The sequence below is a fragment of the Arvicanthis niloticus genome, chromosome 3 (assembly GCF_011762505.2).
Source record: "Arvicanthis niloticus isolate mArvNil1 chromosome 3, mArvNil1.pat.X, whole genome shotgun sequence".
Taxonomy (NCBI): Eukaryota; Metazoa; Chordata; class Mammalia; order Rodentia; family Muridae; genus Arvicanthis; species Arvicanthis niloticus.
In genome coordinates, this window is record NC_047660.1 from 104,140,672 (window position 1) to 104,165,174 (window position 24,503).

Genomic DNA, 24,503 nt, shown 5'->3' on the forward strand with positions numbered 1-24,503 from the left:
AAAATGCTTGTGGAAATAGCACCAACAGAAACACCACACAAACCAGCTACCTAAGTACTAATGGTGGGGGGAGTCTAATTCAGTACCTCTGGCTAACAACTTAGCACAACTGGTCGAGTTCAGGATATGGGCAGATACTTACTGCCCTTCAGGTTGTGAGGCAGGAGACTTGAACATAACCTCATGTGTTGAGACTGAGAGAGTGGTACTCCCCACTCATATGAAATTCTAATTTTAAAGTCTTCACAAATTAAAGTGAATAATTTATAACCTTAAGTGAAGATCTTTAAAAGATGACGATGTGAAGGGAACATTCCATCTCTCTGGAGAGCCCAAGTCAGACCTTTTTTCATCAGGCAATACAATAGGTGATGTTCCATGATGTGAGCACCAGATGGGGAAAGTGGCTTGTGTTTATGGCCCATATTTATTAAAAGACTGTTCTCCACAGCAATTGAGAATTCATGGAGGGTAGAGCATGTCGTAACTTGTCATCTTCAGCTTAAGCCATACTTCTGTGTTTGCCATTAAATGAATGATTGCCTAATTCACTCAAGTTGTTTAACATCCGTTTGAATATATGTTGTCATTTTGTTTCATTCTTGCCCTCCTTTCCTATGCAACAGTGTTACATGCAACACTGGATCCAGTTGTTCATCCCAATGGCCAAATAATAGATGCTTTATTTAAAAACTTAGTATGATAGATAGTTCCATTTTAAGACCTGTAAACTTGGATAAAAGATATGATTTCAAATATAATTATAGTAACATGTTTTGAACAAAATAATTATATAGACGGTGTTAGGAGCATGTGGTGAACTCCAGGAGGATCTTCACTGGCATTCCTGTGAGGCATTAATACAAGACACAAAAAGCAGGAAAGCAGTTTCCTTTGCTGCATCTAGGATAGTGTGGCACTACTGTCTTTTAGTTTAACAAATACCAAAGCTAACCAGTTAATGAAGAGAAAGCTATATTTTGGCTCAGGTTTTAGAGGTGTCAACCCACAGTCCCTAGGTCCTATTTCATTTGAGTATGTAGAGAAGCAATTCAGCATAACAAGGACTATTAGAAAAAAAATTGCTTGTTTCATGGCAGCCATGGATTAAGAGACAGAGGGGAATGGACAGGCATACATTCTTCTTAAAATTCCATCCCAGTGCCTTAATTTTTTCCATAAGGCTACAACTTTTAAAAGATCTGCTACCTTTAATAGAACTGGGTATGCAGCCATTGCTACATGGACTTTGGGAACATTCAATATTCAAACTCTAGCAGGTGTTTTGACAGTATTAAAATATGAAGTGTGGTGAGAAGTTAGCAGTAAATTTTGAGGGGTTTCAAGGGTCAGCCTGATACAGCATGAAGATTAGCTTTGATACTATGGGGATTTTAACAAAGCAGTTATATAGCGCTATCTTTCAGAATAATTTAGTAGCTCCAATTGCATGCCTACCATCCAACTTATATAAAAGGATTCATAAGTCTCACCAACCTATCAGGACATCCAGAGGATGTGGACAACACAATAGCTCAGAAACTCTGTTAACAAAGATTCAGGCCCCAACCACCACTGAAACATTGCAGGCACTAGTCTGATCATATACTCATCTCTTCAATCACAAAAGTCAGCATGAAGTTATGCTCCCCAGTACTAAAAGTAGGAAAAGAAGGAACTGGAGCTTAAAAGGAAGTGATATGTTATGTTGGATCCTAATGCACACACCTATTTAATATGTCCACCCAGTAGACTGTATAGTACAAGGAGACTTGTATAGCTATCATCACAGTCAATTTTGGAACTCCAGGGAAACAGCATACCCATCAGCTTTCACCTCTATCCCCATGACCTTACTCCCTTGCTATCTCTATGAAGATCTACCCATGCTAGATTGCTCTACAGTTAAATGATATATGGCAGTAAAAGGTTGAACCTCATTTCTTTCAACTAAGTAAAATGTTTTTGAAGTCTTGGCAATATGGTCTACTTCTTAATAACTTTTTATGGAAACATAATATTTCATTATAGAGATATACCAGTTTACTCTTCCTTTCATTTCCTCAGAGATGGATATTTGTCATTTCTACTATTTGGAGAAAAGAGGTAACATTGCTGTAAAATTTTATGTAGAACTTCATTGTAGACATGTTTGTATTTCTATTTAGTATGGTGAAACTAGGCAAAAGAAACATTTCTAGGTCATATTAGAACTTTGTATTTTATGATTTGAGTGATTGTTCTGACACTGATTGCAACATGGGGAAGCTTACTGGATACTGTGTTTGTGAATATTTATCTTCAGCTATAAAGAAAAAAGTTGTTATTGAAGTTTCAGTGGTTCAATACTTTCCACACTGGATTTCTTACAGGATGGATTAACTGGAAAAAAATACACCATGTGTTTTTATTCAATAATGGAATTTCCATAAAACTGTGAAATGTACAAACATGAAGTGCAAGCATTAACAAATCACAAGTACGAGTCCCCTAGGGCATAGAGCAAGGTTAAAAGAGTCATAGTATTTACTACATACAGGAGATTTTTCTTCCCTTTGTTTTATATCTTTATGTAAATCTTTCAAATGCAGACTTTGGAGATCTGCTTGTTTACTCAAATTCTATTTCCTGGGCACTTAGTTACTTGATGCCTGTGATTTCACATTCCCCCACAATCTTATTAGCCTGATTTTTGTGATTTTTATACTAATCTCTTTTTCAGCTGTGTAAAATTTTAATTTTTTTCTAAGAGTCTCAACGTCTTTATTTCTGAGCTGTAGTGCTTCCTTCTCTCTGACTAAGCAGAATGAAAAGAAAATAAGACTTGACAGTTATGTCTTTGTACTGGTCCTGTGACAACTTTCCAAAGGTGGAGTCCACATTCACCCTAGTTGTCCAGCCATTGGATTCAGATTACTTACACCTCTTCATTCATGAGTCCTTCTTTAGAAATTGTGAGCATTAAAGCTGCTGTTTTTATAACCATCTTGTTTATGAAATTTAACTAACTTAGATGAGTCCTGTAATACAAACTATCCCTCGACAAAGTCATTGCCACTCTCCTTGCAGCACTTAATTGCATTACACTTCAATGAAAGAAAATAAAATTTTTAGAGAAATGAAAATGACTTTGATACATATAATCATAAAGACATACTGGATTTCTCTCTGTCTCTCTTCCCCAAACATTACCACTTTCCTTCAACTGTTTCATTCATTGATGCAGAAACTACTTATTAGAAAATCCCTTTGTTCCAGGAACTGCTTTAGATGCTAAGGATCAACAGAGAATAAAACAACTGAAAGGGGCTCTACTTGCAAGTCTAAGACACAGATAAAAGTAATTTGGGGTTGTGCCATACGGTAAAGCAAATCTGAAATGATAGATACTATTGAGAAAAAGAAGACAACAAAGAGGTGTTGCAAGACAGGTGGGATGAGAATTTAAACCAGATCAAGCCTAGAAGTTCATGCCTATTTAGGGCCTTGGATCTTTCAAAAACTAAATATAGGAAGTGTGCATAATGTGAAAATTAGTATTTGATCAGCCTAAGGTATAAAACCAAGTTTAAATACTTTCTAACTGTTTTGCTATCAGTACAATCATGCCTGTTTTTTTCTCCACAAGAAGAAATACCATGTCTTCTGACTCAACTCTTCTCAGTCTCTTAGCTGTCAATGTCCTCTGTTAATATTTTCATTTGGACATTTTACATAAATAAGACTACACAATGTATGGAGTTTTGTGATCAACTACTATTTTGATTAGCATATGTGGTCAAGTTCAACCATATCTTAGCTTTGACCACCATTTCCTTTTATACATAAGGCTGAATGAAATTCCATGTAGAAGCATCCTGGTTTGTGTATTCTGTAACCAGTGCATAGGCAAGCAGGTTGCTGAGTGTGAACAGTACAACTTAACAGTGGCTGTTCATGATCAAGTTAAGTTTTCATTGTTATGCATGTGTTTAGAGAACTACATTTCTGAGCCATAGAGAATCACATTTGTAAAATTTTGAGAAACTCCTACTTTTGAGAAACACACAGCTATGGTTGGATTTCAGTTCCTTGGTAGGTTAGCTAATGTTTAGTAGTCCTTGAATTTGCTTTAACCTAAATTCATGTTTGTGTTATGTTATGGTTCTAGTAAATATGAAATGAATGCTACTATTAGTTTCCTATAACTTCATTCTGAATTTCTTCTGTGTCTTTATGGATTTTTGTGGCTCAAATTTAGAAGGTTGACTTAAAGCCCTGCCCACTTTATAACAGGGTTGTTTGTTCTCTATTGTTCAACTGTGGGAATTCTTTGTATACTATACAAATATATGAATGTATAATCTGTACATATTTTCTGCCTTTGTGGTTTTTTTCTTACCTTTTCTTGTTAAGGTTTTTTTTTGACACATAGAGTTTTTGAATTTCAGTGAATTTAAACTTATTTGTTTGATTTTTGTGGGTTTTAAAATTGCTTTTTGGATGACACTGTTTAATCTAAGGTTGCAAATATTCACATCCATGTTTCTAAGAATGTTATAGGTGAATGTTTATATGGAGGTCATTGAATCATTTCGAATGGCATGTGGTATAGTGCTGAAGTTCAACTGTATACGTTTACTTGTGAACATCCATCTGTGCTAGTTATGTAGACTTCACAAGGTAAATATGTTAGTTGCTCTCTATTGCAGTGATACAAAAAGTAACCAAAAGCAACCTGGGGAGGAAAGGTTTATTTGGCCTACAGGTTCCAATCACAGTATATCACTCAAGGAAACCAAAGCTAGGACTGGAGCAAAGCAGGACCCTGGAGGTGGAAGTGAACTAGACACAACGAAAGAGTGTTGCGTACTGGCCAACTTCCCAGTTTGCTTTTATATAAAGTCCAGGACTCTGTGCAGCGGCGATACCTCCCAAAGTGTGCTGGACACTCCCATATAAGTCATTAATCAACAAACCTCTCCCACTTGCTTACAGGCCAGTCTAATGGAGACATTTTTCCAATTGAGGTTCCTGGGTGACCCTGACTTACAATAAGCAAAACACTCACCAATATGGTAGATTAACTTCAAAAATGAAACAGGTGCATGCTATTGTTACCCTTGGACAAAAAGAATTTCCCATAAAGCTGTGTACATATTAGGGAATTAATTTGTTACTCTTGTTTATCCTTAGGCTGCATACTCTTTTGGTTACTATAGTTTTTAATATATGTTGAATTCAAGAAGTGTGACTTACCCAGTTTTATCTTTTTCAGTATTTGTCTTAGTAGTTAAGAACTCTGTCCTATCTGTATGAGTCATACTTAAGATTGTTGATTTCTACAAAAAAATTACATTTATGAATTTAGAGTGATTACAAAAATTTTGTGGGATGATTTGGATATATTAAAAATTAAGTGTTTCAATAAATGTCTATTTTTTTGTACTTAAGTCTTTAATGACTTTCAACATCATCTTATAGTTTTCAGTGTGCAACTCTGATGATAAGGATTAAATTTTGTGATTTTAGGTCTTTTATATTACTGTAAACGTATCTGCCTGTTAATTTTTTCTGTAGTTTATTCATTCCTGTCCAATAGAAATACAACTTATTTTGTACATAAATGTTGCATTTATGACATCTCTGATCTTATAAATTATTGTTTTCTTTTTTTCTGCAAGATTCCTTAGGGACTTAGGGTTTTACAAGCATAAGGACATGAAATTACAATATCTGAGAGCTGAGCAAGTTTTAATTCATTTCCTCTAACGTGGATTCCTTTTCTGTCTTGCATAACACCACTGACTAGGTTTTACCACAATGATGCCTAGCAGTAACATGAGAAGAGTAAAAAGTTTGCCTTATTCTTTTGAAATTTATTTATGTAGCGGGTGCATGAGGAGGAAAAGGAACTGCATCAAGTCTTTTGCAGCTGAACTTCTGGAAGAGTGACAAGTGTTCTCAGCACCATTCCATGTGCATCAGAATATTTTTAACTAAGGAGGAGAGTATGTTGCTGAACATCACTGCTCACATGAAATGAACTAGTAAACAAAAGCCCATCATAGTTATTTGGAAAGTGATATTATCTAAACTCTAGTTCTAAAGCATGTCTTGGGAAATTTTGCTATTTCACATGATTGTATTTATAGAAAGCTAGATGCTATTATAAATATAAGAAATAGGAATTTAAAAATCTGGCACAGTATATCCAGTTTATAATAATATTACAGGATCACACTCAAATGTTTAAGATATATAGTTCTGTTATAAAAGCTACAAAATTAGTTCAAAATTACATACCACTTTCTAGTAACCAATCTTTGCCTTAGATATTTTTATAGAAATAGAAAATTTTAACTATGTGTGCATTGGGTTCAGAGATAGTATTTTATTTGCCAGGTGATAATAATGTATAAATAACTTTGGTTCTGATTATGAATTTGGTAATTAATATTTATACTATTCCAGAAAGTAGGTACATACGTGTGATAGATTTTCAATTACAAAATAAAAACTTTGGGCCTGGAAGGATGGGTCAGCAAAATGCTTGCTTTTCGTGCATTGAACCTGAGTTTGGTTCCTGTTCCTCCTAGAGGCCGACAGTAACCTCTTCTAATTTCAACTTCAAGGGAAATGACTTTCTTCTGGATTACCTTCCAGAAGAAATCCAGTGAATACACACAAACATGCACACAGATGCATGAATGGATACAAATAAAATATAAACTAAAACAAATAATTTTTAAAAACCCTATTGTTTGTCTCAAAGCATTGTTCTAAAGCAGAGACTACACAAAAATATTTGAAAACAAAAAGAAGTAAATAGAAGTCATTGGTTTATAGCTTTTTGGTATTTTGAATCACAAATTATTTTGTAATGATTCTAGGTTTACCATTAAGAGGTATTGCTGTATCTAATGGCATATTTATGTAATAGTTATGTCATTTAAGATCATCATTCATCAAACTATGTTTGATGTCATTTAATGACATCAAATAGCTATGTCATTTATGATCATCATTCATCAAATTAGACAGCCAAGTTGTGAGTCTAGCTATATAAAGAAAATCATAGCTAGAATGAAGTGAGTCATTAAAGGCATCGGAAATGGAACCTCCATCTTAGTATGGCTCTGATGTGTCATGTAGCTGGGAACCTGGAGAATAGACTGGACTTCTTCTACATTTGCCATTCATTCACATGTTTCAATACATCAACATCACCAATGATCAGAATTCAAACACTAGAGGTGTTGGCAACTTTTTCATTCTTACCTCAGAAATCTTAGCAGAATATACCTTCCATAGGATCAGGTCATGTATGTTGATGGAAATTCAAAGATGAAACTGACAGATGGCATGCATATCCTGTGGATTACTTTAGCCCATCCATCTATCCAGATGAGTTCATGAAAACTAACATCCCTTTCCTTTTTTTCCTTTTGTCTTGTCTTCCATTCTTTCTTTTTATTTTATCAACTTGAATTAGTTATCAGCTTATTTTTCATTCTTGGTTTGTTCATTCATTTTCGTGCCTATTTGTTTGCTTATATCACATGATCTCTTTCTGTAGCTTTTGTTGATTTTGAATTTATGACAAAAAGTTCCAGTATTACAGATGATAAAAAAAATCTTCTTTTAAAAATAAAGGTATGAAGATATTTTCCCAATCTGCAGGTTGCTGTTTTGTCTTATTACCAGTGTCCTTTGCCTTACAGAAGCTTTTCAATTTTATGAGATCTCATTTGTCAATAGTTAATCTTAAAGCCTGAGCCAATGGTGTTCTTTCTGTTCAGGAAATTTTCCCCTTTGCCGATGTGTTCGAGAGACTCTTTTCCTCTTTCTCTTCTGTCAGATTCAGTGTATATGGTTTTATGTGGAGGTCCTTGATCCACTTGTGGTTGAGTGTTATTTAAGAAGATAAGAATGGACCAATTTTCTTCTACATGCCAACCACCACTAGAGCCAGCACCATTTGTTGAATGTGCTGTCATTTTTCCACTGGATGGTTTTGGCTTCTTTGTCAAAGGTCAGGTGGTCATAGGTGTATGGGTTTATTTCTGGGTCTTCAATTCTATTCCATTGATCTGCCTGCCTGCTTCTATACTAGTGCCATGTGGTTGTTATCACTATTCCTCTATAGTAGAGTTTGAGGTCAGGGATGGTGATCCCTAACAAAGTTCTCTTTTTGTTGAGAATAGTTTTTGAAGAAAGAAATTGAAAAAGACCTCAGAACATGGAAAGATTTCCTATGCAAATGGAACCCATCTGGGAGTTCTCTGGGGTAACTTTGGGGTCACTTAAGTATATCAGCCTTGTATAGTTTCTGATTTTAATGGCATTGCTTCAAGTTTCTCTCACTAAGTTCGGTGTTGACTATCGGTTTGCTGTATATTATGTGGCTTTTGCATTTGCCTTTGTTTATATAGTGGGTTATGTTGATGAGTTTCCTTATATTGAACCATTGCTACATCCCTAGGATGAAGCCTACTTAATCTTCGTGAATGATCATTTTGATATGTTGAATATTTTTGTATAGATATTTAAAAGAAAAATTGGTCTAAAATTTTCTTCCTTTGTTGGGCCTTTGTGTGATTTAGGTATCAGTGTAATTGTGGCTTCATAAAACAAATTTGGTAGTGATACTTCTGTTTCTATTTTGTGGAATAGTTTGAAAAGTATTGGTGATAGTGATAGGTCTTTTTTGAAAGTCTATTAGATATTTGCACTAAAAATCATCTGGTCCTGTGCTCTTTTGGTTGGGAGACTTTTAATGACTATTTCTATTTTATTAGGGGTTATGGAACTGTTTATATGGTAAATGGCAACCTACAGATTGAGGAAAGATCTTTACCAACCCTACATCTGATATCCAAAATATACAAAGAACTCAAGAAGTTAGGCTCCAGAGAACCAAATAACCCTGTTAAAAATGGGGTACAGAGCTACACAAAGAATTCTCAAGTGAGGAATCTGGAATGGCTGAGAAGCACCTAAAGAAATGTTCAACATTCTTAGTCATCAGGGAAATGCAAATCTAAATGACCCTGAGATTCTACCTCACACCAGTCAGAATGGCTAAAATTAAAATCTCAGGTTGACAACAGATGCTGGTGAGACTGTAGAGAAAGAGGAACACTCCTCCATTGCTGGTGGGATTGCAAGATGGTACAATCACTCTGAAAAACAGTCTGGCAGTTTCTCAGATAATTTGAAGTGATTCTGCCCAAAGACCCAGCTATACCACTTTTGGGCATATACCCAAAAGATGCTCCAACATATAACAAGGACACATGTTCTGCTATATTCATAGCAACCTTATTTATAATAGCCAGAAACTGGAAACAATCAAGATATCCCTCAATGAAGGAATGAGTACAGAAAATGTGGTACATTTACACAATGGAGTGCTACTCAGCAATTAAAAACAATGCCTTCATGAAATTTGCAGGCAATTGGATGGAATTAGAAAATATCATACTGAGTGAAGTAACCTCATCATAAAAAAACACACATGGTATGTACTCAAAATAAATGGATATTAACCCAAAATCTTGGAATACCCATGATACAACTCACAGACCATATGAAGCTCAATATGAAGGAAAAGCAAAGTAAGGATATTTCAGTCCTACTTAGAAAGGGACACAAAATAATCACTGGAGGTATAAAGAGGTAGACACCTGAGAAGGATAAGGGACTGGGAGGGAAAAGGTGGGGCAGGAACAGGTGTGGGCGGAGACAGGGAGAAGTACAGAGGGTCAGGAATTGAATGGAGTTATATAGCACTGGGAAATAGGGAACTGGGGATAACTACTAGAAAATCCTAGATACCAGAGAAGCAAGAGGTTCCCAGGACCCAATAGAAATGACATAAGCCTAAATACCCAACAAATGAAGAAATATAACCTGTAGAGACCATATCCAGTGGATAGGTGCATCCAGCCCCAGTTGAGAGATGGAGCCACCCACCCATCTCAAAAAGAATTTAACCAAGAATGATTCCTCTGTAAAGAAAATGCATGGACAAAGAATGTAGTAGAGACTGAAGGAAAGACCATTCATAGACTGCCCTACCTAGAGATTCATCCTATGTGCAGACACCAAACTCAGACACTATTGCTGATATCAAAAAGCACTTCCTATCAGGAGCCTGGTAAGCTATCCCCTGAGAGGCTCTGTCAGAGCCTGACCAACACAGATGTGGATATGTGCAGCCAACCATCTGAGTGAGCAAGGGGATCCCAATGGAAGAGTTAAGGGAAGAACTGAAGGAGCTGAGAGGTTTGCAACCCCATAGGAAGAACAATAATATCAATCAACTAGCCCCCCTCAAAGCTCCCAGGGACTAAACCACCAACCAAAGAATATACATAGGGGAACCCATGGCTCTAGGGGATATGTAGCAGTGCATTGCCTTAGTGTGCATCACTGAAAAGGGAGCCCCTTGGTCCTGTGGAGGCTTGAAGACCCAGGGTAATGGAATGCTAAGGTGCTGAAGCAGGAGTGGGTGGGTAGGTGGGGGAGCACCCTCATAGAGGAAGGGGAAGGGGGATGGGATAGGTGGTTTATGGAGAAGAAACTGGGAAGAGGGCAACATTTGAAATGTAAATAAATAAAATAACCAATCAAAAAGAGAAAAAAAAAGCCAAATTGAAAAAAAAATTAGGTGAATATTATGATACATGCCTGTAAGTCATAAATGCAGAAAGTCTGGAAGATTATCCTGTGACACAGTCAGTTCTAGGATAACCTGGAGAATGAGATCCTGTATAATATATGTAACCAAAAAGAGAAAAAGGTGAAAGAATACAATCCAAGTTCCTTTGTGTGAAATATAAGTTAAAATGATGAATATCATACCCATTTGGCTGTTAATAAGCAAGGACAAGGAATTTTCTTATTCAAATTTGTTCAGCTGAGGTTAATTTAACCTCTAGTTAGAGACACAATTATTTGTCATGACTGACAGGTCAACAGAAAAGAAACAAGCTGGTTTTGAAATTTCCTTCTAAATATTGGGTCATGGTAGAATATTTTCTGAACTGTTAAGTAAGAAGTTATTACTGAAATGATAGCATGTTGCTGCTACATATACATACTCACATTCAACCCTTTCACACACATACACAAACATGTCTCATGTTCTACGGAAATAAGTTGTATCAAAGAAAAATATAGTATCTTTTCAATATCCATGCATCTTTCAAAAATTTTAATTCTTTGAATTAACTATTCATTTGAGTTATCTAGGTGACTTTATCCTGAAATCTAATTTTCCCCCAAAGCATCATATTTTTATAAAGCATCTCTAGGCAGGTACAGTCTCTGAATGACTTTCTAAAAGGGCATAATGTTAACGAACCAGACTCCATCATACAAATGGACTCCCTAGCTGGAGTTAAGCAATCCATGGTTTCTTTTCATTCATTCATTCATTCATTTGTTCATTTTTTTTCACAAAGATGTGACAAAATCTCTAATTTGCTTTCTCTAGAAATGTCCTCTACCAGGGGTGGGTCATGGAAGCAAGTTAAAATCTCACAAAGAGAATATATATATACACATATGTTTATTTGTTTGTCTTGTTCTTTTATTATAATGTGGTAGGAACTGACCTGTCTAGACCTATGTAGTTCAAAAACATAATGCACAGAATCTGGACCAATACTACCTTCATTCTTTGGCCTCCTCTATGGAGGGGACAGGTGTTAAACATGGAAAATTTCCTCCATGAAGCCATGAGGGCTGTCCAAGAGGCTCGGTTGTCATGCTAAAAATAAACTGACAGTGTCGCCACCTCGTCTGCCTGCTGTGGTCTTAAACCCTGTCCTCAAATAACCGAGACCTTATTTCTTCTAGCCCAGCCTGCATCTTGGCTCTGCTTTGTGTTTTGAACACTATGAATTGGCTGTTGGGACCTGGCTGTGATCTTGATTGCTTGGCTGAACACTTCCAAGTACCAGGCTTGACTGTGTTCTCAGCCTGACACACTCCCGAAACACAGATATTTAACTCCACACATTCAAGCCTGGAGTGCTAATATTCCTGGACTGGCTTTCTCCTGAGGCAAGAAAAGCCTGAGGAGACAAAACAAGTCACACTTGATGGGAAGGCGTATCTATTGTTAGAGAAACATCTCTAATTCTACCTTTAAACCATGTCCATAGAATGCAGAACACACCAGAATGTATCTTCCGTAAATGTGAAAGGAAACAGGTTTTAGAAAATGCTCTATAAAGCTAATTTAGTCAATCAAGGTAATATCTTTCACTTTTTATAATTGATTTTAAAAAAAAGCTATTGATAATTAAAAATACATATTGCCAAGCTGAGAGTGATGCACAATTGGCACTTGGGAAACTAAGGCTGACAGCAGGATCTTTAGTTCCAGGCCATTCTGGTCTCAAAAATCAACCAAACAAACAAACAATAGTGAAACAAAAACATAAGATATTTGTGTCCTCATCTCCCTTTTTGGTTTCTTTTTTGAATTTTCTCATTCAGATACTGAAAGTTGAAAACAAAACAACACAAAACAAATGGAGACTTGACTCTAGAACTGCCAGAGAGGGAAGAAGGCAAGGAGCTACTGTTACTGATCACAGTCTGGTGGCAAGCAAGCAAGAAAAGACAGGTCTAGCAGAAGGAGGTGAAGGGGATGAGTCTTCTCACTCACTCATGTATCCACACATTAACCACTGTTCCAGTCTCCTTCCTGTCTCTGGAGTCTCTGAGACTGCCATCTCCAGCAGCTGGTATTGATTAAAATTTGGGAATCTGACCCTAAGGAGTTTAGACATTTGTAAATGAAGCACAATTTGCTATCAACTTATTCTGATAATAATTAACACAATAAAGCATAGATTAATCTCTTTGAGGAACAAAGTAGGCTAAATAAAGATCAGTTATGACTTAAAACAAAATAAAACAAAATCAAAACATGTGTGTGTTTGTGTGTGTGTCCCAACAAAAATACTGACTCCTAAAAAATAATTGTTTTCTTGCGTATTTTTAATGTTATTTTTACTGTTACTTTACTTAAAGATAAAGATAGATCATTGGTCTATATCAAATATGCTTTAATAAGATGTTATGATTTGATTCCTGAAATAAGATCTGAACAGCAGAAATTAAAGAAAAATATTAACATGTCTTGCAAAGTTAGGTCACATGGAAATATATTTCTATTATTTTGTGGCTGTAAAAATATCTAACATTCTACAGGATAAAACCAGTCAGTTATCAGTTACCAAAAGCTCACATGTATCTTTTGAAATTCACTCTGAGACATGATACTCTTATTAACATAGTTATTAACATATATTAACGTAGGTTACTTTAAAAATAATTTACACTATCAAATTAAATATTGTATACACAAAAATTATATTTTAACTATTAACAAGCAAATATTCTTAAAGCCTACAGTAAGCTAAAGTAGTTTTTTGGCATAATGTAGAAAAAAAAAAGAACTTTTTGTTGATGGTTTGCTTAATGATGTTTTGTGTTGTGCTGAAATGGAGATACAGTAATAATGACTGTATTTTTGAAAAATTAAAAAGAATTCTATACTTCAGAAGACCAGTCACTATGTGTTATTTAATGAGGAAAATTGCAAATTCAATTTTAAACCTGGAATCTTATAAAATTGCACTTATATGGTTTCTGTAGAAAATTTCTCCACTTCCTTGCTGGGGAGCAGGACTTTGACTCCAGCGACCCATTACTTTCCAGGGATTCTAGGAACCATTCATCTTTTATCCTTTTGGAATATAGTAGTAATTTTATTTCTTCTGTTGTACATTTTCTCCTAATGTCTTGGTTGTGCTGAGGTTTAAAAATTGTGTGTTCTTGTAGCGTGTTATGCTGTGTTTGGTTAATGTCTCTGGGAGGACTGCTCTTTTCTGAGGAGAAGCATATTGAGGGAAGACTGGGGGAGAGGAGAGGTGAGGAAGAGAAAATGATAAGGGCAATTGGGATATAATATGTAAAAGAAGAATAAAATATTGATGTTTGAGGAAGTATAGAATTAGAAATAAAGCAGCAAAAAAAAAATATAAATGTCTTGGCTACCACAATATATTGTGGTATATATTATATTATTTTATAGTACAGTATAGTATATATTATTATTATATTATATATAATATGATGTATTATATATAATATATAGGGCAACTACGTTAAAGGGACAAGTTCTGTTAGGTAATTTTACTAGTTTTTCCCTCATCCATCAAAGAGAAAAATAATAATGAGCTGCTATTTTTAAATTTCAGTAATAGAAGCACTAAAAAATTATTGAAAATGTTTCCATAAAAATAAATTTTCTCTTCATCTTTGTAAAGGCCTTTGTTTATTTTGTGTGTTCTTCATCTTTGTAACTAATTCCATCATTTCTCAAGTGGAATTGTCTCTCTGGAAAGTCTTTTCTAGTAGCCTGAAGTTAATGAGTGCCTTACTCCAACCCTCTGCATAGTGTACTTACTGTGGCATAAGCCCCTTGGTTACATTGGGTTCTTTCTGATGGTTAAATTGTTCTTCCTAGTTAATTCATGAAATTCTAGCACTGAATTGGAAAATATGCGAAACTACTGTACAGGCACTAAAACGCCGATGAACAGCTAAGGTAATGTTCTAAATTACACCGGTACCAAGTATTTCATCAGGTACTCTCCATTATGAGAACATTTCCTTATCTTCATGACCATTCCATGTGATTGTTATTGAGGGAAGTTTTAATTTTATATTCTGCTCAATAGTTACATAGACCATATTTCTAGACCATATTCTAAGTCACTTGGCATGATCATCTTCTAACTTCTTACATATTTTAAATATAAATAGGTAAGAGGTCACCCATTTTTGTGTTCAGTTTCAATCAGCAAATCTTTTCAACTTTATGGCATGTTGTGCTATAATTTCTGAGAGATACACAGCTACTATATGAGTTAAGGACACAAAGGTCTTCTTATTTCTTCCCTAAAACATTTGGCCAGAGGAAAAATGCTGTTGCTATATATTCTAAGCTGATGACTAGCAAGTCCACTAGCTGCAAAAGCAAACCTTGACACTTTGCCAGATATGGATTCAAGACTTCAAATATATAGGCTTCTGTGTTAGCAAAAAGAGAACTTACTACCATGTACGGTATTTTTTTTTTTCTGCCTCTAAAAGCTTTTGAAACGTGGGAACCACTATCTATAAATGACTTTTTTTTTCTTTTGTCCTACTGAGAGAAAAACAATATCTAAGAAACCTTAAAGGGGTAACTTTCTAATCTCATGACATCTGTGGTAGTTTGAATGAAAATGGCCCCCATAGGCTTACAAAAGTAGCATTATTGGGAGGGATACCTTGTTGGAGGAAGTGTGTCAGCTGGCAGGTTTTGAAGTTTCAAATGCTCAAGCCAGATCTAGTCTCTCTCTTCCTGCTGCCTGCTGATCCAAATGTAGGACACTTATCTCTGTAGTACTATCTGCCTGTGTGCTGCCATTCTTCCCACCGTGACAGTAATGGACTAAACCTTAGAATTGTAAGCCAGCCCCAATTTAATGTTTCTTTATAAGAGTTGCCGTGCTCACTATGTCTCTTCACTGTGATAAAAAATCTTAACTAAAACAGCATCCAGTTGTGTAAACTTCCTTTGGGAGACACTAATTATTTGTTATTGTTTTTTTCTTTTCTATTTCCTTTTAATATTAGTAGAAATAGCACAGAATCTGACAAAACACTCATATTTATTTTGGTGCTTATTAGCTCTGTGACTAATGGCCAGATCCACACAGATAGACTGAGCCAGGCTAATGATTGACTTACATTAGTTTAGGTTACTTTCAGAAAGAATGAAACAACTGGATTTAAGGAAGTCTTTAAAAGGGAAAACAGAAAATTAATGCCCTTAGAAACACACTCTAATTAGGGAGATGAAATTCAATTCCTGTTAGAAAAAAGCTTGGTTTTACTGCTGAATGGAAGATCCATTGGGCTCTGCATAAGAGATCTGAATGTGTCTTCATATATCCTTGATTATAATAATTACTTCAAGACCTGCTTCTCATGACAGAAATGCACATAATGTGCTTGGCACCATTATTCATACTTATCTTGTGCACATGTGCACTTGCAAAGACACTCATATAGCTAGCTGTACTTGTTATTGCTATTATTAGAATATATATTCTAATAATATATATATATATATATATATATATATATCCTGTATCTATAGTTAAGACACTCTGACATGGGTGCTTTGGAACTGAACTTTGTTCTTCTAGAACAGCAAGAGCTCTTAACCCCTGAGTCATCTCTTCCAGCCTCGCTTTATTATTTGTTTGTTTGTTTTCTACTTTTCTAAAATTAATTTCATGGGTGATTAATTTGTCCTGGCATTCTTGAGACACACAGACACTCAATTTTTGCACAAAAGGTTCCATGTCCTAAGCCACTCAACTCTCAATTTTCTTTCCTTACGTGTGTGACTTGCTAAGTGGTATTTAACTTCACAGCTGACACTGATAAATTTGAGCCAGAAACTGATTGGCAGTCATATTCTTTGTGATTTTGAAGTGTTTTTCACAGCTGCAGTAGTGCCTGGTGAACTGTTAGAAAAGAAACATTCAGGCTCCCACTCAGTCTATACTGAATCAGAGACTGCTGGTGGAATTCAATGTCTCCTTTAAAATGTTCCTGTGGTCAGGATGTCAATGGAAGTTCCAGGCTTACTAACTTACAGAAACATAATTGTGCTTGGTTCTTGAATGTTTCTTACACTGTACCTGTCAAAGTGAGACACTGCAAAACAATGAAGTAAAGAATGAAAGTATTTTCAAAAAGTCAATAAGGGTGGAAACTTAGTTCAGGAAGTGAAAAATACTTTGTTTATGCAACTGGTCAGTTTTTGGTCTAACATTTAACAGAGAGAGAAACACAAACTAAGAAAATGAGAAATACCTGATATTACAAATCTAACAACAACATTATCTTTGTCCTAACAGATCCTGGTCTAGTTGTGGTATATTAAAACAGAAAACATATAGGGAATTGAATTAAGAAGCTGAGATTTTTGATGTGATGAAGTCTTCCTGTAATTGCTTATCTTTCTGTTATCAACATAGAAAATACAAGAACATGAAGTGAAGCTGGGCTGGGAGGGGGGCACATACACATAAAGGCTTTCCCCCTAGGCTTGCCCTTCTATGTGAATTCCCAAAGGAGGAGAGAGGAAAAGTTATCTGTAGAAGTAGACCTTGTAATAGCTTCTAATAAATATCTCTGTCCTCTGTTTCTGAGGTAATTCAATGTAAAGCCTTGTGACTGTTCCTTAACTGTGGTGTCCATGAGCCACTTTGGGTCCCAAAGTGTCTTCCAACACTAGCATACAGGCCCAGGACATACAGACTGGCTAACTCGGGACTCTAACTCATGTTTATGGAAGCATTGCCATTTATAGTTTGGAAAATTTACATGAAACTTATATTTGTTACTTTTACCAAAACATCAGGCAAAGCTGCATGTATTCTTAACCCTGTGCAGTTTGCCAACATCACTCATTTTGATGTTCAGCTTCTATTGGCTTGTTTGGAAGGAACATTTACAAAACAGTGTAACCTAGTTTTAGGTTACATCCCAGTTGATATGAATGAGATCCTGTGAAAGGTCAAGGATAGTTCAAAGCTGTATAGTATGAAGATATAAAATAAACTTCATCTATGCCAGGTCAACTATTGGACCCTCTTAAAGAGGGACACTGGACAGTTTCTGATGACTTGTTCCTCTACTGCTGGCAAGAGCTGCAGCCTCTCTCCTCTGCTTGATCCAAATCCCCTTCACTCTCTACTTCTCACGAGTAACACACTTAGCTGCCTGAATCCAGCACTTTTTATTAGAGAAATTTATTTTTGAGACAACGTCCTACTATCCAGTGGGAGGTGAATTAGAACCCGTGGTCTTCCTGATTTGTTCTGCCTCATCTGATTCTTTTGGGTATATTTTGATTTATTTTTTTGAGAAATTCATATACAGCTACGATATATTTTAATTATATCAACTTCTACTCTCCCATTCTTATCCTGCTACCACAAGTTCCTCTCAAATTTATTGATGTTTTGCTTTTAATTATCATTGAGTCCAATTAATGCTTCTACATACACATCACTGGAATATGTTCAACCTACTTGAGGACACATATTGCAAAAATACTGGCTTTCCCTCCCCATAGCAGCCAATAGTTACTCAGCTGGGCAGATCATTTTGGCCATGAAACACACACCCTTTCTATCTCATTCCCCTTTTTCCTTCATTCTCTCTCTTTCCTCTCATCTCCCTTTGTACCTTTAATTATCTTTTCTTGTCTTTATTTCTTTTTTTTCAACATAGTGTCTCATGTATCTAATAGGCAGGACTGACAGTTCCTAAATAACCATGAATGATTTTGAACTTCTGATTTTCCCGTCTCCACTTTCCAAGTGCTGGATTACAGATGTGTACTATGAGGTACCACTTTTAAGCAGTGTTGGAAAAGAAAGCATCAAACCCATGACTTTCTGCAAGTTGTATTTTATTTTGGTAGCATATTCAAGAATTTTTGTATTTACTTATTAGCAAGTCTGAGAGTTAAAATCATATGGGGAAAGGAAAAGCAAATCAGGGCAATTTAGTCTTCTATTCACAGGAAAACATAATACCTTATGGTTGGAGCATTAATCCCTTGTGCCGATTAGGAGTTTAATAGGACCTAGCTGTGTTTCCAGACTTGGTTCTAAAGTCCATCACTGGAGGAATGCATGTCAGAGTAATGTGGGTTTTCTGCACTGTTATACAGAATTCAAATTGTGGGTAATTTCTAGACTCATTCAGGCTTTGCAGATTAAATAAACTGTATTTAGGATGTTTTTATGGAATATGGAACTATAAATGGGCCACTCTGAATACTGACTTGCACAGATTCTTTCATTCTCAATTAAATATCACTCCACAAAGTATTAGTAATCTATTTGGATGGCAAGGCCAAACAGCAACAGTAGCATTAATGAATATTTACTATGTGGTCCTTGCAGAAAGGCAGCACAGAAACACAAGATCATAACATTTTTTTTCCTCCTGAATCTCAGCCATTATTTTCAGCCTCCTGTCACAAATACTGTTTGTAGAGACACTGACTGAACAGTGAATACACAGAACTGTAAATGGCTTTAAGTAACACTGGGAAGAGTGACTATTTACACCTTGTCTTCTATATTTTGTGGTGGTGAAGATACATTAAAGGCCACCATGATCCGTATGACTCTGCATCAGAGGTAATTTAACAGATAGAGCTTTCCTCTTTCTCTATTATTCTGCGGGAATTTGAGCCAAGCGTAAAACCAAGATTAGACAGTCATGACTAGATTATAATATGATTATTTCCATTTCAAGGCAAATGTTTGAGATGTTATCTTTTTAGATTTCATGGTAATTTATGACTCATTTAAAATCTTTTGCAATATCTAATTTTATCAGAGAAAAAGGGTCAGTGCAACTGAAGCACTGCCAAAGCAGATCTCTGCGTTATCTGTTACAGATCTACCAGCTGGAAAGCTCCAAATTTTTACATTGCTCAATCTCTTTGCAAAGCTGGGTATAAAAATTATGTGTGGTATTCAGATCATTATGAGTTAAATGACTTAATACTTCCAAATGCATTAAAAGGTGCCTTGCAGTGATTTTCTTCATTTCGTTACATATATATTTATTAGGTGCCTGGTTTGTGCAAAAAATAAATAAATACAGTAATGAATAGAGCAAATAAAGAATGGAGTCTGTACTGACTCTGTGCTTGAGGCTTCTATAGTGTTTCTCTAAGTTCTTCCATCAGTAAGCACATGATCTGTGTTTGAGAAGCTTGCCTCCCATAGAGGCTTAACATGCAAGTGAGCAGCTTAATATAAAATGCTGATAGAATTGCATTTAAATATGTGAGTCATTCCAGAGTAAGATGTCAGGCTCGAATTTGGAAGTGAGTTAATAAAATATCAAATTTAAATATTCACTTAAGAAAAAAAGCTTGACCATGGAAAGTTCTCTGAAACTTTTTTTATCTAAAAAATGAGAGCTGTGTTGTATAGCTCTGGATGTCCCTTCTTTCAGTAGCTGCAATTTTGTCCGTGACTCCTTTTCCTTGCACTTAATAAACTTAATTTTAAGTATTAAACTTACAAATAGATGTAACAACTCTCCATACCCTATACCAAATGTTCTTTATTGTTAGTATTTCACAGTGCTGTGATATGTTTGTTAAAACTAATGAACTCAAACTGACAAGCAACTTCCTAAAGCCAATTCATTATTCCAACTTCTTATGGAGTGCTCTGTGTGGGGGTTGCTTGTTTGCATCAATACTATATCCTCTCATTCAGTTATCATGTGTCTTTGAGCACCTTGCAATATGACAGTTTCTAAAACTCCCCCTGTCTTGATAGCCTTGACTATATAAAGGGGATCAAGGGTCAAGAGGACGGTAGAGTGCCTATAACTTTAGGTTCATTTTCTGAGGCTAGACAGAGGTTGTAGGTTTCAAAGATAAAGACCATAGGGGAGTTTTCTACCTCCTGGCATGCTGGTAAACTTGTCAACTTTGAACATTCTTTCTCTTTTTATTACATTTATATGTGTGTGTGTCCCTATACTCTGTGTGTGTCCCTGTGTGTGAGTGTTTCTCTATCCATTTATCTATTCATTCATTCATCTATTGTTTTCCCTGTCTGTTTGTATGATGTCATGGCACACACATGTAGGTTAGAGGACAACTTGAGAAAACTGGTGTTGTCCTCACACTTTGTGGGGCACAAGGATTATAAGGCAATGGTGAAAAGTGAATATTTGCACTGAATGAGTCATTGCAGGGCACGTGGACTGTGCTACCGGACAGGCATAAGAACTGGTGAAGTGTGGTATGCTCAACCCATGGGAATCTCAGAGATCTGAGATAGTAGGAGTGGAGCTTCCCACTCCCAGTCTCCAGTGCCTACTCTGGAACACATAACCTCCACCACCAACTGAGAGAACCACAGACACAAAGTCATGTCTCATAGCATGTGGAGCTCTTCTCCATGATAATGAAGTACATAGACAGCCTTATACTCAGTTAATGACCTTCACTTCTTGGATATTTTCATATCCTTCCCCATAAAATATTTAATTACTGATTCACCCTGAATAAAGTGTATGGGTCTACATCTACCCCCAATAAAAAATATGAATGAACAAACTAATATTATTTCAGAGATCCGCTTCATTAAAGACTGTGATGAGGAAAGCCTTTGCCTAAAAGAGCCATGACATTAAGCCTCCTGATGAAGGTCTTTTCTTTTCTCCTGCCCTTTGACAACTTGGCCCTTATTCTCTACTGGACCTGTATTTTTCCAGGCCTGTGCTGCACTTTCCCTCCCTGACTACTGTGCAGTCTGATGGCCCAAGAGTAAACATGGACCTTGGATCTCCATTTCTGACCTCTTTTCTGGGCCAGTAGACTAGAGGTGTCTGAGCACCCTGAGAGGAGATCCACTTCAGACTTTGCCTTCTTCTTCCTATCTGGCACATAGAAGTGCTCTGACACCCCGAAGGGAAACTCTTAGACTGATGTGGATTCTCTGTTACAGACGTTGCCCTACCTTCTCTGAGCTGGTTATTGACAGTGTCTAGACACTGCCAGCAAAGAGGCAGAACATGGTGTCACAAGCCTGAATGGGTATATAAGAATTATGTGTAATTGGTGACTTAATGAGTCGTGTTATAGAAAAACATCTTTTCTACTTTTATTACCAAATACATATTGATTGATTTTTGATTAATTTATAAAAGAGAGAAAAATATAAGATAATATATTTGTCTATTTCTCAATGTATAGAAATATTTCATTTATGAAAGCAAGAGATACAACTAAATTCAAAATTAACAAGATATAGCTTTGTATTTTTTTCAAATTTTTCACAAACTTAAAAGTCAGTTATGTAGTCAAAAATAGGGAACAAAATAGACACGTGAGAGGGTAAGCAATTCGCCTTGAATTTAAAAAAACAAAACTGTGTCGTGAGGAATCTCCATAATGATATTAAGGCTTCAGTAAGTTTTGTGCTCCAAACCTGGTGACTTTCCTTTCACTTTAGTCTTTGGAATAAATGAACATTACTCTCTGAATGTAGAATGCACTAGTATAGCTATAACAGAGATTAGAAGAGCATGTTTGTATTTTTTAGTTGACAAATTTTACCAAAGATAAGAACATTGTCAATACATAAAAGAAATATACTGATCCAGAGGAAATGCTATTAGTAGGAAAGCATTACCAGGGAAATCTTTCCTGTGATCATTCCATGCAATAAATACCCACAGCAGTGCACTCTGGCTTCACATTGCGTTCATACTGGGTTTAAGTATGATGTTTACAGTTGTCACTATCCATAGAACGTAGTCCAAATAAATTCAGTGATTGTACTTCACAGTTGCTTGTAATCTTATCAATGATACATCAATAGTTTTGACAAAATTTTCCATTTAAATCAATTGTTTTGAAATTTTCAATTTTTTCATTTCGTGAAATATTTTTCCCTGCCTCGGTGTATTCTAATGTGTGGCCCTGGGACACTTCCTTAAAATCTGGAACTTACTGATTTTCCTAGCCCAGTTGAAGGTTGAATGAAATAGTTTTAAAGATTACTTAAGATTAGCATTTGGTAAACTGGATAGTAGTAATAATTTCAGAGATAAGGGTTTTTAATGAGTCATTGGGTACAGTGAAATGCTATGGAAATATATGAAAGATATTGGTTTTATGCTATTTTACATTCTTAGAGATTTTGGGGGTTATTGTCTAGCTTTGAATAATGAAAGTTTATTGGGCAAGCAAAAAACAATCAGAAATTGGGCGTCTTGTGACTGGAAAGACACTCAGTGGTTCAGAGTGGTAACAAAAGTCTATTTTTTTTCTTGTGACTGACAAACATCCTCAATTCATAGCCCTATACCTAAGAAAGAAATGCATAATTTAGAAATAATTCTCTCTACAATCAGGTCAAGACAATATGAGCTCATAATAATTAGAGGACTAAAGAGATAGCTCAGTCAATCAGGTGCCTGCTGTGCAAGCATGAGGACCATGTTTGACCAGAACCCACATAAAATAGCTGAGAATGGTGTCAAATATTTTGTAATCCCACTGATGTAGGAATAAAGACAAGCAGATCACTGAGGTTCCTTGTCTAGCTAGCCCGCCTTAGTTGACGGCTAAGGGTTCATACCACTGAAACCCTTTAACAAATAAACAACACCTGAGATTAATCTTAGCCATTATGAGTGCACACGCACCCCACCACACACATACCACATACATGATATATATAATAGCATGTTTTTACTCAAACCTACACCATTGTCCCTTATATACACTTATATATTAAAAGTCATTTAGCCTCAAATTTTCAGTGTGCTGTGAAACGGAGACCATGGCAGCCTATAAAAGGACATGTGGAAGGGCAATTTAAGAACAGCTAGAAAGGCAGGCTGGGATGTTTGAAAACTGAAAGGTTAAGAATCAGCTGAGAAGCAGAAAGGACGTGTCCACAGGCAGTACCCAAGCACACATCTTATTTGCAAGTAATTATAAAACATGATGAACATTGTTAATATGGAGATTGACATATATTTGAGGAGTTCAGTATATTACTGACAGAAGCTAGAATGAGATGATTGCACGTTGAAGGTTGATCTCTCTAAATTTAGTAGCAGACATTGGAGCCAAAGGGTTGTTTGGTTACAGCACATCAACACTTTCATGGTCATTAACTTCTTGAAACACTAACACAGTGTAACAAGCCTCGGATGCCTTGAGAGTAGTGTATATTCATACCTGCCATGAATTCCTGCACACATCCTGAAACACAGTGTGCCTTTGATAAATATTCACACTAAAAGTCCACTTGTGTTTATATCAGTGATTTTTGATATTGGGTATTGAACTATGTAATTCTTTACAAATATAGCCATGTTTTCAATGAGCTGCTGAAATAATCAGAGCAATTTGACACCAGCATTTCATATATTTTTCTGAATGTGTACTAAAAGATAAATGATATTTATAGTATTTATGTATGTATATATTTATATAAAGAAATGTCTTAGGAAAATAGGAAGACTGGAACTAAGAAAAAGAAAAACAGTTAAGAACACTTATCTTCTGTCTCTATTAAATTAAAAAAAAAAAAAAAAAGAAAACCTTCATAGTAATGCTATGGTAAGACTTTAACATATCATCAAAATTTCTCCATGGAGTGTGTTCTGGGAAATTTGTGTTATGCCTATAGTTTCTACTCATACTTGTAGATATTGTGAAGCATTGTTAACCTTTATTTAATGTGTAAAATTAATTTTGATCATTTGTAACAGATTTCAGGATTAATTCACAAGTGACAGACATTGCAGCCGAGCTACTATCATCATTATCAGTAGAATGTAGCATCACTGATGTGCCTTTAAGTAGC

The 24,503-nt window shown here is 35.8% G+C and overlaps 1 protein-coding gene across 5 annotated transcripts in view; it reads left to right on the forward strand.

Moving 5' to 3' along the window:
• Znf385d (zinc finger protein 385D) overlaps nt 1-24,503 on the forward strand; it is an 885,608-nt gene that overhangs the window by 844,250 nt on the left and 16,855 nt on the right. The window lies entirely within an intron of this gene.